General features: G+C 40.4%; 1 non-coding gene across 1 annotated transcript; it reads right to left on the reverse strand.

Moving 5' to 3' along the window:
• Positions 1–378: 378 nt before the first annotated feature.
• On the reverse strand, positions 379–541 carry LOC112315058 (U1 spliceosomal RNA). The gene has a single exon (XR_002975835.2). It is a non-coding gene; the product is annotated as a U1 spliceosomal RNA (small nuclear RNA).
• Between the last annotated feature and the right edge of the window lie 12,645 nt (positions 542–13,186).

Here is a 13,186-nt window from a genome sequence, read left to right on the forward strand (position 1 = left end):
ATTATTAGCACCTATTGATTATTAACTTGCACAACAAACTGGAGTAGAGAGCAGTTCAGAGAGCTCGACTGACTTGAGTAAAAGCTACGGAGGAGAAGCTGGAGGGAGCCAGGATTTGAAGCCAAATATTCAAAGTAGCACTCTTTGGAAAACCAAAGGTCAAGACGTTCCCTGGTCTATATTTAATATCAGAATAGAAATTCTGGTGACAGGGGTAGTTATCATTTGCTGAGCCCCAACCATGTGATAAATGTTTCACCTGTAACTAGGAGCTCTCTCTAGCCCAGCTGGTGTATGCTAGGACCCACGTATTAATATATAGGCTCATATCTGCTCATTTAATCAGTAGTCCCCACCTGTCAATACTTTTTCTTTTGCCAGGCAAGAGCACAAACGCAGACCCCACTACCACAAATTAAGCAGTCAAGTTTCCCACATTTGGGGAAATCGCAGGGATCAGCGCATCCAGACTGCAATGGATAAGCCTCGCCCTGGGAAAACCACCCTCGTGGTCATGGTATCTCCCCTGCCAGGTTAGTATCCCAGCTGTCAATGCTTCTAACAAACAGAATGAGAAGGAACTGATGTTCTGTGATCTCCAAGGCCAGGTCAGCTCTGGAGAGATAGTAGTATTTCTGCTTCTCTCTCTCTCCTCTTTTTCTCTCTTCTCTCTTTCTTCTCTTTTCTCTCCCTCTCTCTTTCTCTCTCTATTCTCTTTTTCTCTCTGCTCTCTCTCCAGCTTCCCAACTGCCCTTTTCTATGGAATTCGGGCCATATGCAGAAGTCACACATAATTGCTCTAGACAGCTGTCCCAGTGACATCCCGGTGAGCACCCAGCCTCATCGCCAGACACAGGAGTGAGGGAGCCGTCACCAAGCTCTGCCTGCAGCATGAATAACCCTGAGTGAGAACGGCCTCATTGAACAAAATGAGCCCTCAGAGTCATAAGAGATAAAAATAATTGTCGTTCTTTGAACTCATTAAGCTTTGGGGGAGTTTGTTCTATAGCAAAGAACAACCAGAACCTCATTTTTCACCTGACTTCCTTAGAGAAGGCAATTAGTTCAAAATGTAAGTTGTCTGCGAAGAACCAACCTGGTGACAAATAGGTAGCACCTGGTCAAAGCTGAAACCTCTTCCTGTAGGGACAGGACCGTGAGGCAATGGCAGGGATGGCTACATAATTTGGGGGACCCAGTGCCAAATAAAAATGTGGGCCCATTGTTCAGAAAGCAAGGAAAAAGTGCTGCTATGTGTACATGAAAAGCTTTCTCCTTCCTTTTATGGTCTCTCTAACCATTTATTTTTTATTTGCTATTTCATGCCATTTTCAGTGAAGAAAAATTAACATTTAAAATTATGAACATGATTTTACTGTTCATATTTATGTTATCCAATGCTATTTCCAATGCAAATATCAAAGCATTTGACTTACACATGGAATCACCAAAATTAAACAATTCATCTGTGGCTCCTTCCCAGACGGTGGTATCACAAGCCCACTAGAAGAGAGAAACACAAGCCAGACCCAGAAAATCTGAAAAGGAAAAGAAGGGCCCCCACCCGACTCTAGGGACTGAGCCAGCCTAGGGAGTGTTCTGCTCACAAGAACTGTCGGGCGAATGTCGGCTCTCACAGGTGACACAGGTGTGGGGCTGTGCAGTGGTGCAGGCTGCTCATGTGCTCACTGGTCTGCAGTAGATCCATAGGCTGTGCCTTGAGAGGGCAGGGTCTGTAGAAGTCCAGTCCGGTGTAGTTCTGGTTCATGGGCTCCATACCATGACAGACAGGGGCCTTACAAGGATCTTTAAACCTCTGTGCTGGGAAGCCTTTGCACCTGGGTTAGAGGTGAGCAACAGGCCAGATAAAGCCTCCCGCTGCTGGACCACAGGGCAGATGCTGCTAGTGACTATCATTTCAGGCCCCAAGACACTGCCAGGGCTTCGCACCCACCCTGACCTTCCCTGAACCCATATCCAGGCCCCTATCAGGAATTGAGGCTAGCAAAAGTCACGGGGAGGGTGTGGGGAGAAGGAGGCAAGAAGGGCCCAGGACTGCAGGGGTAACCATCCAGGGAGGCTGCGGGGAGGAGGGATGCTGTGAGCCAAGGCTCCCAGACCCTGGTTTTGATCCATCATCTCACAAGGCTTGCAAAACACAGACTCAAAGGTATCATTATGCAGAATTTCAAGACACCTACCGCAGAGCATTAAACACCAGTTAGAGGGCATCTTCTGAGCATGGGGCTGTGACAGTCTTGTCAGTGGGGTCACTGCACGTGACGGTTGTCAGGTGGGGAGACTGGTACAGAAATGAAGAAGTATTGCTTCCTATGTAGGATAGTTTAACCCCTGGACCAGGAGTCAGGGTTTCTGAATTCTAGTTCCACTCTCTATCTTAACTATTTTATCTTTGGGGCCTCTGTCTTCTCATCTACAAAATGGAATTTTACATTACGTGATTCCTGAGGCCCAGTTATTCACTCTTTAATAAATATATGCTTACTGTCTGTTAGAGGCTGGGGAATGAGCTTGACCCTGAAGTTACAGGGGTGAACAAAAGCAACATGCAGTTTATAATGCCATTAGGAAAAGAAACATCACCTAAGTAGTTACAAATGCAATGAACACTCTAGAGGATGCAATGGCAACCAGTGGGGATGGGGAGTGGCCATCCCCTTTGAAGTGTGTGGGAAGACTTCCCTATGGAAGGGATGTTAAAGATGAGGCCGCAAGGATGAGTGAGTGTTAGTTAAGTAAACTGTGTTGTTTAGTTAGTGGGAAGGAGGGGAGCAGGGCAGAGCAGGCACATGGAGAAAGGCAGAAGAAGGGCAGGGAATTCCAGGCAGAAAGTAGTGCATGGGCCACAGTACTGTCTCTTGAACAGATGCAGACTGTGTAAACGACATAAACCCAAAGCTGACAAACTTAGGGGAAAAGAAAGGTTGTTGATTGACACATGACAATGTGATGACCGAAATATGCAAACCAGTATTGCTGTCCCAGAAGCAGTCAGGAACACAACTCAGACAAAACAAGTATTATCCAAAAAACCCTCCCCAGAAAACAAGTATCATCCCCAATACAGAGCCTTAGACAAGGATTTGGGAGCAAGGAGTTTGTTTTGAAAGTTGTTGCAGAAAGCACAGTGAGGGAATGCGGGTGTAAGACAGGGCAAGTGAGATAGCAAATAAAAGTCATGTTGCTCTGTGGGTACCTGGAGCGTGTTCCTACCGGGGACAGTATAGAACATTCTCCCAGTACCGTCTCCTGTGGGGCAAAGAAGCTGGGTGGGCTATTTTCACCAATGCCCATCCTTCATTGCTTAGGGATTGCTGCAGGGGTGCTAACTCCCCAGTACTGCTCCCACTGTCCATCGGTGGGTAGAGAATGTTCCCAGGACCAGAGAATCCCTCAAGCACAGACCGGGGAACTCATTGCCTGCTGGTGACTTCAGGGCAGCCTGAGGGGATGTGGGTGGGGCACAAACAGCCTCTGCTGCCCTGTCTGACTGAGTGGCTCAGGGAGCTGAGGTAAGGAGTGGAGATGACAATAGAAAATTCTGGAGATGACTGTGATGCAAGGGGAGAGTACAGAGTTTTCTAGTTCTCAGACTAAATTCATAGACTCAGAGTTTTAGCACTCAGAATTTCAACTGCCACCTTACATGAGAAAAGGAGTTGAGAAGAGATAAATCCTTGTCCAAAGTTTCGTGGCCACTATGGGCATGAGCCTCCTAACATTTGCTTCTCTTTTTGTTCTGCTGTTACATAGTTCACTGACATGGCTTTCAGAAAGAAAGAGAGAGAGAGAGAGAGAAAAAAAAGAGAGAAAGAAAAGGAGGAAGGGAGGGAGGGAGGGAGGGAGGAAGAAAGGAAGGGAGGGAGGAAGGGAGGGAGGGAGGCAGGGAGGAAGGGAGAAAGGGAGGGAGAGGAGGAGAAGTGGAGGTTGGCACGCTCATCCTCATTCAGACGGGACCCACACAGAGCCTGGAAAGTGAACTTACCGGTGCAATCAAAACAGCAGCCAGCATGACATGACCTCACCTTCCTGAAATTTTTCTCAAGAACTCATCTTTTCACCATCTCTATATCTTCCACAATTTTGGAGAGGTAAAAGTAACAGGAAATTTTGCACAGAATATTGCTACTGTGCTCCGTACGTACATTTACAACACACAGGTGAGAAAAACTTATTTTCCCAGGTTAGTAACGGCGAGACTGACTTACTGAGTGCAGTCATGTATCACAGTAATCCTCCAAGTAGTGAGGGGGCACATACCAGAGAGACCACATTCTAATAAGCCCAGATATGCCATGGGCTTCTAGGAAATGAATTAAAGAGCTAAAAAAAATCAATATTAACACACCATTTAATTATTTATAGGAAAAGCATGTTCTCAGAACTGTATTGTAATAGCAGTCTACAATTACATCCCCTAATGTAAGAGTGTGGCTTCAATCACCGGAGAGATGCTGCAGACACAAAGCGGTTTATTCGGGGGGTGTACAAAGACTTGAAATATTAAAAACTTAAATTTGAAAGGTTATCTTTCTGCCTGAACAATAATTATATGTGATGTTAAAAATATAACATGAAATAAGTAAGACATTTACAAATTAAGGATACATTATAGGGTGAACAAAAATTTTAAAAATAAGGTGAACAATGGAATCTTTCACTAAAGATATCTAATATACTGCCTGTGCACCTGAGGGCAAGCATAAGAATACGTTACTGTAATTGCTGCCATGAGCAATTTTTTAAAAGAAAAATGCTATAGAATTATTTTAACAATGGTTCGGTTTTCTAGAGACCGGGGTGAGTTTTTGGCATACATCTCCACCTTTTCTAAAAATCTTCCCCAAATCTTTCTACTTGTACAGCTCCAAAGGATCACAGTCAATCTTGGATGGCTTATACATTTTTAAATTCCACTTTTGTCAAATTGATTTATGATTTTGAATTGGACTCATGACAGTTTGATTTATGCTTCTGCTCCTGACTGATGCTAGCGATGTGTACTTACCATCACCGAGTTGTCACAGAGGACTCAGATCCGCAGGGACTGAGATAATGTACCTCCCAAAGGGTAATTAATGGGAAATAGCAGAACAAAGCTCGCCCTCTGCTTTTTGGTGTCCCTTGAATTCCAAGAAGCATGCATCTTACAGTACCAGGCACAGATTAGGAGAGTGGATTGCACTGTTATAAAGAAAACAGAAATATGCTGTGCTTTCTGGGAAGGTGACATCTCACAGAAAGTTCCCTTGAACTTCCGAAGACTGGCTGAGTTAAAAAACCATTTAAGACATCACCGAAAACCATTCTGTTCAGCCTTGTCTTCCTAGAGAGAGAGAGGGAGACTTTCTGGTTGTCTGAATTTTTGCTTTAATACGGGCATTTTTCTGATCCTGGGGAGAAAGAGTTATCAGGGTTTGGCAGGGAAAAAATTGTGTGAGGTAATATTACATTATCAATATTCTCATAAAATAAAGTTCTTAGCCAACACACTTGAGTGAAGTAAATTGACAAGAATTTTTTTGATAGACTGCCCTTTTAAGAGCAAGATTGTGATTTTACTATTAACAGCTGTTGGCCAAGATACAGAGATTTATTTTGTCTACTTGTGATCTGCCATTATCATACATATTCTTCAAAAGCTTATTGTCACTGCTATGCATAATTCTTTTCTTTCTCTTTTTTATTAGTAGTTCATTACTATATCTGGCTTCTATAAAGCTAAAATCCAAAGCAAAGTATAGACTGTGGGTGTCTATCAAGGATCATAACCAAACAGCGTGATGACAATATTCCCCAAATGTCCTTCTGCTTATCTTTGATTTACAAACATCTGCTGAAAACGATGCCTCTTTAACTGTTACGGTGTAGTTTCTGTATATTGCCACTGTTGCTACTTCCTAAGAAACCACCAAAAGTTAACTTCTAGAATATGTTTTGGAAATTTCTGGAGAGGAAAATTGTTCCCATTAAATATCTGCAGAAAACGGGAGGTGTCATGATTTTCAAGGACCAGGTCAGTACTAGGGAACGTGCTTGTTGAAGTAGACCCTACGGAACCAAACAAGAGCATAACATTTTGCATTTTCTATAAGCTTAAGCCTGTGACCACCAGATACTCTCTGGCTACTTTATTCCCTCTGGAGAGCAACACTCAAACAATAGGGTATCCAGAGAGTTATGAAAGCTTACTTTGTATAGATTTTCAGTCAAGATAATAGCCTTGTTTTTGCTCAGTTTACGTGCAGTTTTCCAGTTGGAAAGAATGTTCCAAGCCAATCATAAAGGCCTAATTTCTCCCTAGAATTTTGTATAAGTTAGATGTGCAGTACTGGATGATGGTTCTACTGATCTCACAAGATCCCCGGCAGCCTGAACTCCACTTGCCTGTCAGTCCCTGATATTCTTATAATTCTGAAGAACTTTGTGCTTTTCCAAATTATCCAATACAAAGCACTTCCAAGCAATGCTGATTTCTAGTAAGGCCTGATGAAACTTTCTTGAATTGCATATATTAAAACAAGGCAAGGCTCCCGGCAGAGCTAGGTGGCTCATTTCTCATATCTAACAGGCAGCACACATAATTCAAATTTGTGTCTTAAAAAATGACAAATTATGGTGGGTTTTAGACAATGCTGTTGAAGCCGCAAGGGCCAAAGGGCCATTATACAACCTGTCTCTTATCCTTAGCTTTGAGCATCTCACTGTTCTCTTTCTCATGAGTGAGCTGAAAGAGGAGAAGGATGCTGATGCTCGGTAAGAAATCAATGATTAAATACAGAATATTGTGACTAACATTTTATTTCACGTTATATCAAGAAATGTAGCCACCGATTGTGCTGTTTCTTTTAAGGCAGCTTCCACTGACCTTTCCACAGCTCATTCAGTGCACTAGCGCGGGGGAAGAATATGAATTCGTTTCAGATTCAGATTAGCCTGGTTAGGAAGATGCTTTTCCAAAGGAGTGCAAATGCTCACACTCTGCATGACACTTTCCTTTCTCATTAAGTCTGACATTTCCGTGCTGTGTTGCAAACCAAGAGCCCATGGTTGTATTGGATTGCAGGTACGAAATTTTGAGCAATACACAGAACACAGTACAAAAAAAAAAAAAAAGAAGAAGGCAAAGAAAATGAAAGAGTTCTTAATGTGTACCTTGTAGCTAAGGTCACTTCATGATAGTTAACAAGCAGTAGCAAAGGCTGAGCCGCTTTTCAGACTGCCAAGGACAGCTGCTAGAATACCAGCCACTGGGCCAGCCCACATAACTGATAGGTCAGGGAGGACTTCGACCAGACAGCGGAGCACATTGCCTTTGTCTAATCTTTATTCCAAAAGGCCTACGTTCTCCATAGTCATAGGTTTTGTCTAAATTCCTTGATTTGTATTTTGACTTCCATTTCAAAGAAATTAAGCATCTGCTTCACTTTTTAAAAGTAGGAACTTAACCAGAGAGAACTGGCAGTCACTGGAAAACCAGAGCAAGGGTCTGAGGGTGGGGGCAGGTGGCTGTGGGACCCAGCTCAGCCATCACTATGACCTAAGTGTTGGTGACCTAAGGCTTGGATTTCCTCTCTAAGTAGAGAGGTGGCAAGTGTATGTGTATGTCACAGTATCCTTCTCACAATATGTTACACCTCTTTGTTTCATTTGTAGAGGTTTAAAATTCAGATATAAAATTCAGATTTTCATAAAGATAAGTTGACACCCTATTTAAGAACTGCATCAGAAATGAGATAACTTGCAGAAAGTATAATAATTTGTTGTCTTTCGGTATATTGAAATACACCCAGACATGCCATAAATGTTTGATTTTTTTAATAATTTGTTAAAAGACAGCATGTTGCCGGGTAAAATAATCACTTATCTGGAACCTAAGCCCTTAATATAACATACTTAGAAACATATTTCTATTTTACTTTTTTATCTTTAGAAATAACAAGCATTGATCCAATAAAGTAAGTTATAAGGGAGAGCCAGAAAAATCCTGTTCTGGATATAGACAACATACTCAACTGTATGCCATAAATAGCTATGCAAAATTAATTTTAGACAGAGAGATATCTAAAGATGATCTGATATATTAGAATTGTCATTTTAACTAAATAGATTTAATCTCATCATTTTATCATTTCTACTTGTGAATTTTTCATCTTTACTTCCCTAGATTTTAGGAATTTAGGAATCAAATATACTCTAACAAATATAAGACTCTTCCATTCATTTTTAAACAAAATTTCTCCACAAAATACCAATAATATGTAATGTACACACATTTCAAATGCTTTATCTAATTCATGTTGTCTTTAGTAAGAAAGCATTTGAAAATTATATCCTTAAAATAAGGAAGTGACAGACAGTTTAAGAAGCTAATATTAGCTAATGAATTTTAAACATGGTGTATTGGTTATACATTGTAGCACATTTATTATCTCCCAGGTTTTGTGGATCAGGGTTCTATGTACCGCTTAGGTGGCTGCCTCTGGCTCAGGGTCTTTTATGAAATTACAGTCAAGCTGCTTCCTGGGGCCATCTTCTCATCACAAAACTGGATAGGGGAACGATGCTCTTTTCGTGTGCATGGAGTGGGTGTTGGCAGGCCACAAAACCCCTGCAGCCAAGCTCACTCATTTGTCCATCCACATGGGTCTGCCTCACAACATAGCAACTTGGTTCTGCCTCGAACAAAAGGCCCAAGGACAAACAAGAGAGAATATCCAAGATGGAAGCCTAGTCTTTTTTCACTTATTCTTGGAAGTGATGGTCCATATCGTTTACCATATTCTGTAGCAAGTCAGTAAGTTCAGGCCAAACTAAAGGAAAAGCAATTTCTTGGGTGTGAAAGGAATTACTGAAAGTGAAAGTGGAGGCCCCTTCTTTTCACATATTGTGTTGACACTCTAGCAATATATCCTTTAGGTGGCAGCTCTAAGAAAAATCAGTCAGCAGTCAGATTTTTCTTATTTGTGATGATTGATTCAACTCTTCTATATCAATATGGGATCTGGCTAATTCAACTATTGTGCCTGATAGACTAAATGCTCCAATAAGCATATTTAAATATAATTTATTCTTCCATATAGCATAAGCTATATCTTCCAAGGTAGGCCATTTTTGCCATTACAAGAAACCAGTTTTAACTTTTTACACTATTTATTATCATCTTCACATGTAATTTCTAATTACCAAATAACTGTTAAATGCCATTATATCGTTTGGTAATAAGATTATGAAATCTGGTAAAATATTAGTAAATTCAAGTTTGAACCATAAACCAAATCTGATAAAAAATGACTTCTGCTTCAGTTTGGTAAAAATATTTTTCAGCAGAAAGGGGTTAAATTGTGGATAGAAACAGACAAAAAATGTAAAAGATTCAGAAAACTTGATTTATCCCAGCTCTGTCGTTGCCCCCGTTTTTTAAATGAAAAAGGAAAATTGGTATAAGATCCATATCTGCCACTCATATAGCTGTCATTGAATTCATTACATATTTCTCAAAGCAAAAAATTTTATTTAAGTCTTGTTCCAAATCACTTCCTTTACATAAGCATAATCAAGGACTACATTTAAATCACAATAATGAGTCACCAATTCTGGCCCTTCAGTCTTCTAAAGGATCATTTTTCACATATTCTGTATCAAGCTGTTACATTTTTGGCTCTCTTTCTTGAGACAGAAGGAACGGTATCAGACCTTCAGAACTGCATTGGATCCCTGCTGCTTATTATTTTTTAAATAAGAAGAGGTCATGCCAATCTTGTGACCCACTGATATTTCAAAAGGTTGGAGGACTAAATCCTTTGACAGCGTCTGTCTTTCTGACCTGGCCTGTGGGGGTCGTAAAGTAAAACTGCTGGATATGACAAAAGACAGATACTAACGACCATACATATCTGCAAAAATCGCACCTCACAACACAATAGGCTGCTCAAGGCTTTCAGAATACTCCCTGTCAAAAATGATTCATCGCTTTCAAGAATGCCATTTAAAAATATTTCTAGCAATCACATAACGCACATGTTGAGAATGCTATGAATTAGATGTTTTAAATACATAGAGGTAACTTTATTTTCCTAATGATTTCATAATAGAAGTAGAGGATATTATTCCCAATTTAGAGGTTATTCATAAAGGATAATGCAAGTTCACGTAAAAATAGTACACAGAAATGTATCTATGTATGATATATATACCCAGGCTCACACATACTGCAAAGAATAATGAAACGGCTTCTTCTAAAGGAATGAAATGCTGAAATAGACTTTTAGCATTGCATAAAGGGTACTTGCATGAATGTATGTGCCTTAAACTGCTAAGATTTGCAAATTAAACAATTTAAAAAGGAAATAAATGCTAAGAAGTAAGTTATGCTTCAAATTTCAAGCTCATTCCATAGCTATTACCCCCCGAAAAAAACACCTGCTCACCAAAGTAACATAAATCTCTATTTTCATTCTTACTTGAAATAACTCTTTTAACAATATTTTAATTCACCAGCTCTAAATTTGAAACAATATGGCTGTCCATTTCTCTGGGTATGCTTCCTTTATGTGAAAACGAAGCCTTATTCCAGACCGCTAATAAACACAGGAGGTGTTAGTTTGCCCTGGCAACAAGCAGGTCTGGGTTTTGAGAAAGTGTATGCCTATGTGATTTTGCAGTTATTTATCAGCTCCCCCCCAAAATAATAACTTCCATATACAGAAACATATTATCCAAGGATAAGAGTAACACAGTGGACTTTTTGTCAGGCTACCGACTCCCTGTATTGTCTTCACCGCCCTTTTTGTGTGTCTTGCCCTCACAATACAGTCAGCCATTATTTCTCCTTGACGTAAAACAGCACGTAGGGATTTGGCCCGGGAAAGACTGATGTACGCAGTAGTAATCTCCTCCATTACTAACTCTCCTCCATTTCTTGTCATAACTGAATTCTGAGAAGTGCCTGAATTAAAAAAGCTTTCAATATATTCTGCTGTCACAGTTCTATGATGGTACCGCACAGTCTTAATATGTCCATGTTTCTATTATTATTATCATCTGTTCCTCTGCAGTCTCAACAGAATTCTTATGACATAAATTAGAGCTTAATGGTAACAAAAGATTACCAGCTGTATTATTCTACTAGGGCTGATGTAAGAAAACACTATAGACGAGATGGCTTAAATGGCATAAATTCATGTCCTTCTTGTTCTGGAGACTAGAAGTCTGAGATCAAGGTGCCAACAGGGTGGTCTCTGGTGGTAACACTCTCCTTGGCTTGCAGACAGTCGCCTCCTGTCTGTGTTCTCATGTGGCCTTTCCTCTGTGCAGCAAACTCCTGGTGTTTGTTCCTCTTCTTATAAGGACACCAACCCTATCAGACTGGGGCCCCATCCTAGTCACCTCATTTAACTTAATTATATCCTGAAAGGTCCTATTTCCAAATACAGTCTCAATGAGTATTAGGACTTCAACATATAGATTTGAGGCCGAGGGCAGCATGGGCACAATTCAGTCCACTACACTTGCAGACATGCTGGGATATTAAAGGATCTTTAATGTCTTACAGGAAACTTTGCTCACCCACAATTAATTCCACTCAGAAGAGTCATGGCATTCCATTTGCTAGAACCCTCACAGATTTTTCAGCTTGTGTCTTGTTTGTAGACCGAGTATATTATGATTATGGACTTGGACCTTTGCATTGTTGGAGCAACCAATGAAACGTCTAGAAGGAACTCTTATAATCTTTTCTTTACACATCAGGAAATAAAGCAAAACTTTAACCAATCACTCGTGCAATCCAGGCCACTGTTCTTTAGGGGCGCCATTCCCCATTACCTAAATCTCCATCCCTGCAGGTAATATTTGGAGCCATCTGCATTAAATGAACCAATTATTCATTCATTGACCCATTTATTTGTCAACTGTTTATTGTTGAATATTCTAGTCAGTACCAAAAACACTGGAGATTCAGAGATGAGGAAGACAAGGTCCCTGTCCTTGGACAGCTCATAGTTGAGAACTGGATCTGAACTTTTTAACATTGGCCCTGCAAACCTAAAGTTGAAGTACATAATCATTATCCCAGTTTCAATATCATAAAAAGGTGGATCAAAATTAAAATCCTTCCAGGTCAGGACTGCTGCCAGGCCTTTGTGCAAATTTAAAAATTACAACCCCTCTGAGACCAGATGGGCACATGCAGAGTGTTGTTGTACAATCAGTATCCCTTTCTTCAATGAACACAGACTAAGCAAGAAGCACCGGCAGGATTTGGGTATCTATAGACACTTCAGGTATACTCATTTGTCCAAAGAACTCATACCTAGCGATCCTCTTCCATATGGTAGAACTCAGAATGTGCTGGTTTATATCACGGGCCACCCCTATATTCCAAGTAGTGAAACTGAGAAGATTAAGGTCTGGGAGATTTTAAGGCCAATCCAGAGATCAGGGAGAATACTCGGGAAAACATTTAGGAGAAGCCCAAACCCAAAAAATGTGAGTAACTATGAATTCCACAACAATAAAATTCCAGCAATATTTGTGATTGATTTCGGCACAGTTAACTCTTTCATCTGCTAGGGAAAGCAAGAAAGATACAGTATGTTTATAACATGCTTTTCCCAGTCATCTGTCTTCTGAGTTGAATTACAAAGGAACTATGAATAGAGATCTATGATGAATGCCATGTACCTCCTGAGCACTTCCTAAACACAAAGCAGTAAAATCCTTCTTTATGCAAAGGGAAAGAAGAGGAAGTGAGGTTTTAAACAATCAGGTGGGTGAAAACGACAAATTTCTACAGTTACAAGAACAATTATTGGGTGAGGAAGGGAAGTCTCAGAAGTGTCCTGCACAAACTACCCTAAAATCCCTCTGTATTTCATTTATTTCCATTAGTGTTTTTCCAGGCGGCATGCGTGAGTGCATGGCATCAATGTGGTGAGTGAGAAGTTTGACGTCACCATTTTTCTATATCGTGAAGATAAATACACGACTTAGCATTGGGCTTATACTTTCAATGAACCACAAAACTCTGATTTATTCAGATTCATTGCAGAATTTTAGACCAAAATTTATTCATGCCCAAAGGCAAGAAGAAATTATTGCAAAGGTTAATGAACTGAAATGTATATTATTTTTACCACAGAAAAAATGTACGTAAAACCTGTAT

The sequence above is a fragment of the Desmodus rotundus genome, chromosome 1, assembly GCF_022682495.2.
Source record: "Desmodus rotundus isolate HL8 chromosome 1, HLdesRot8A.1, whole genome shotgun sequence".
Lineage (NCBI taxonomy): Eukaryota > Metazoa > Chordata > Mammalia > Chiroptera > Phyllostomidae > Desmodus > Desmodus rotundus.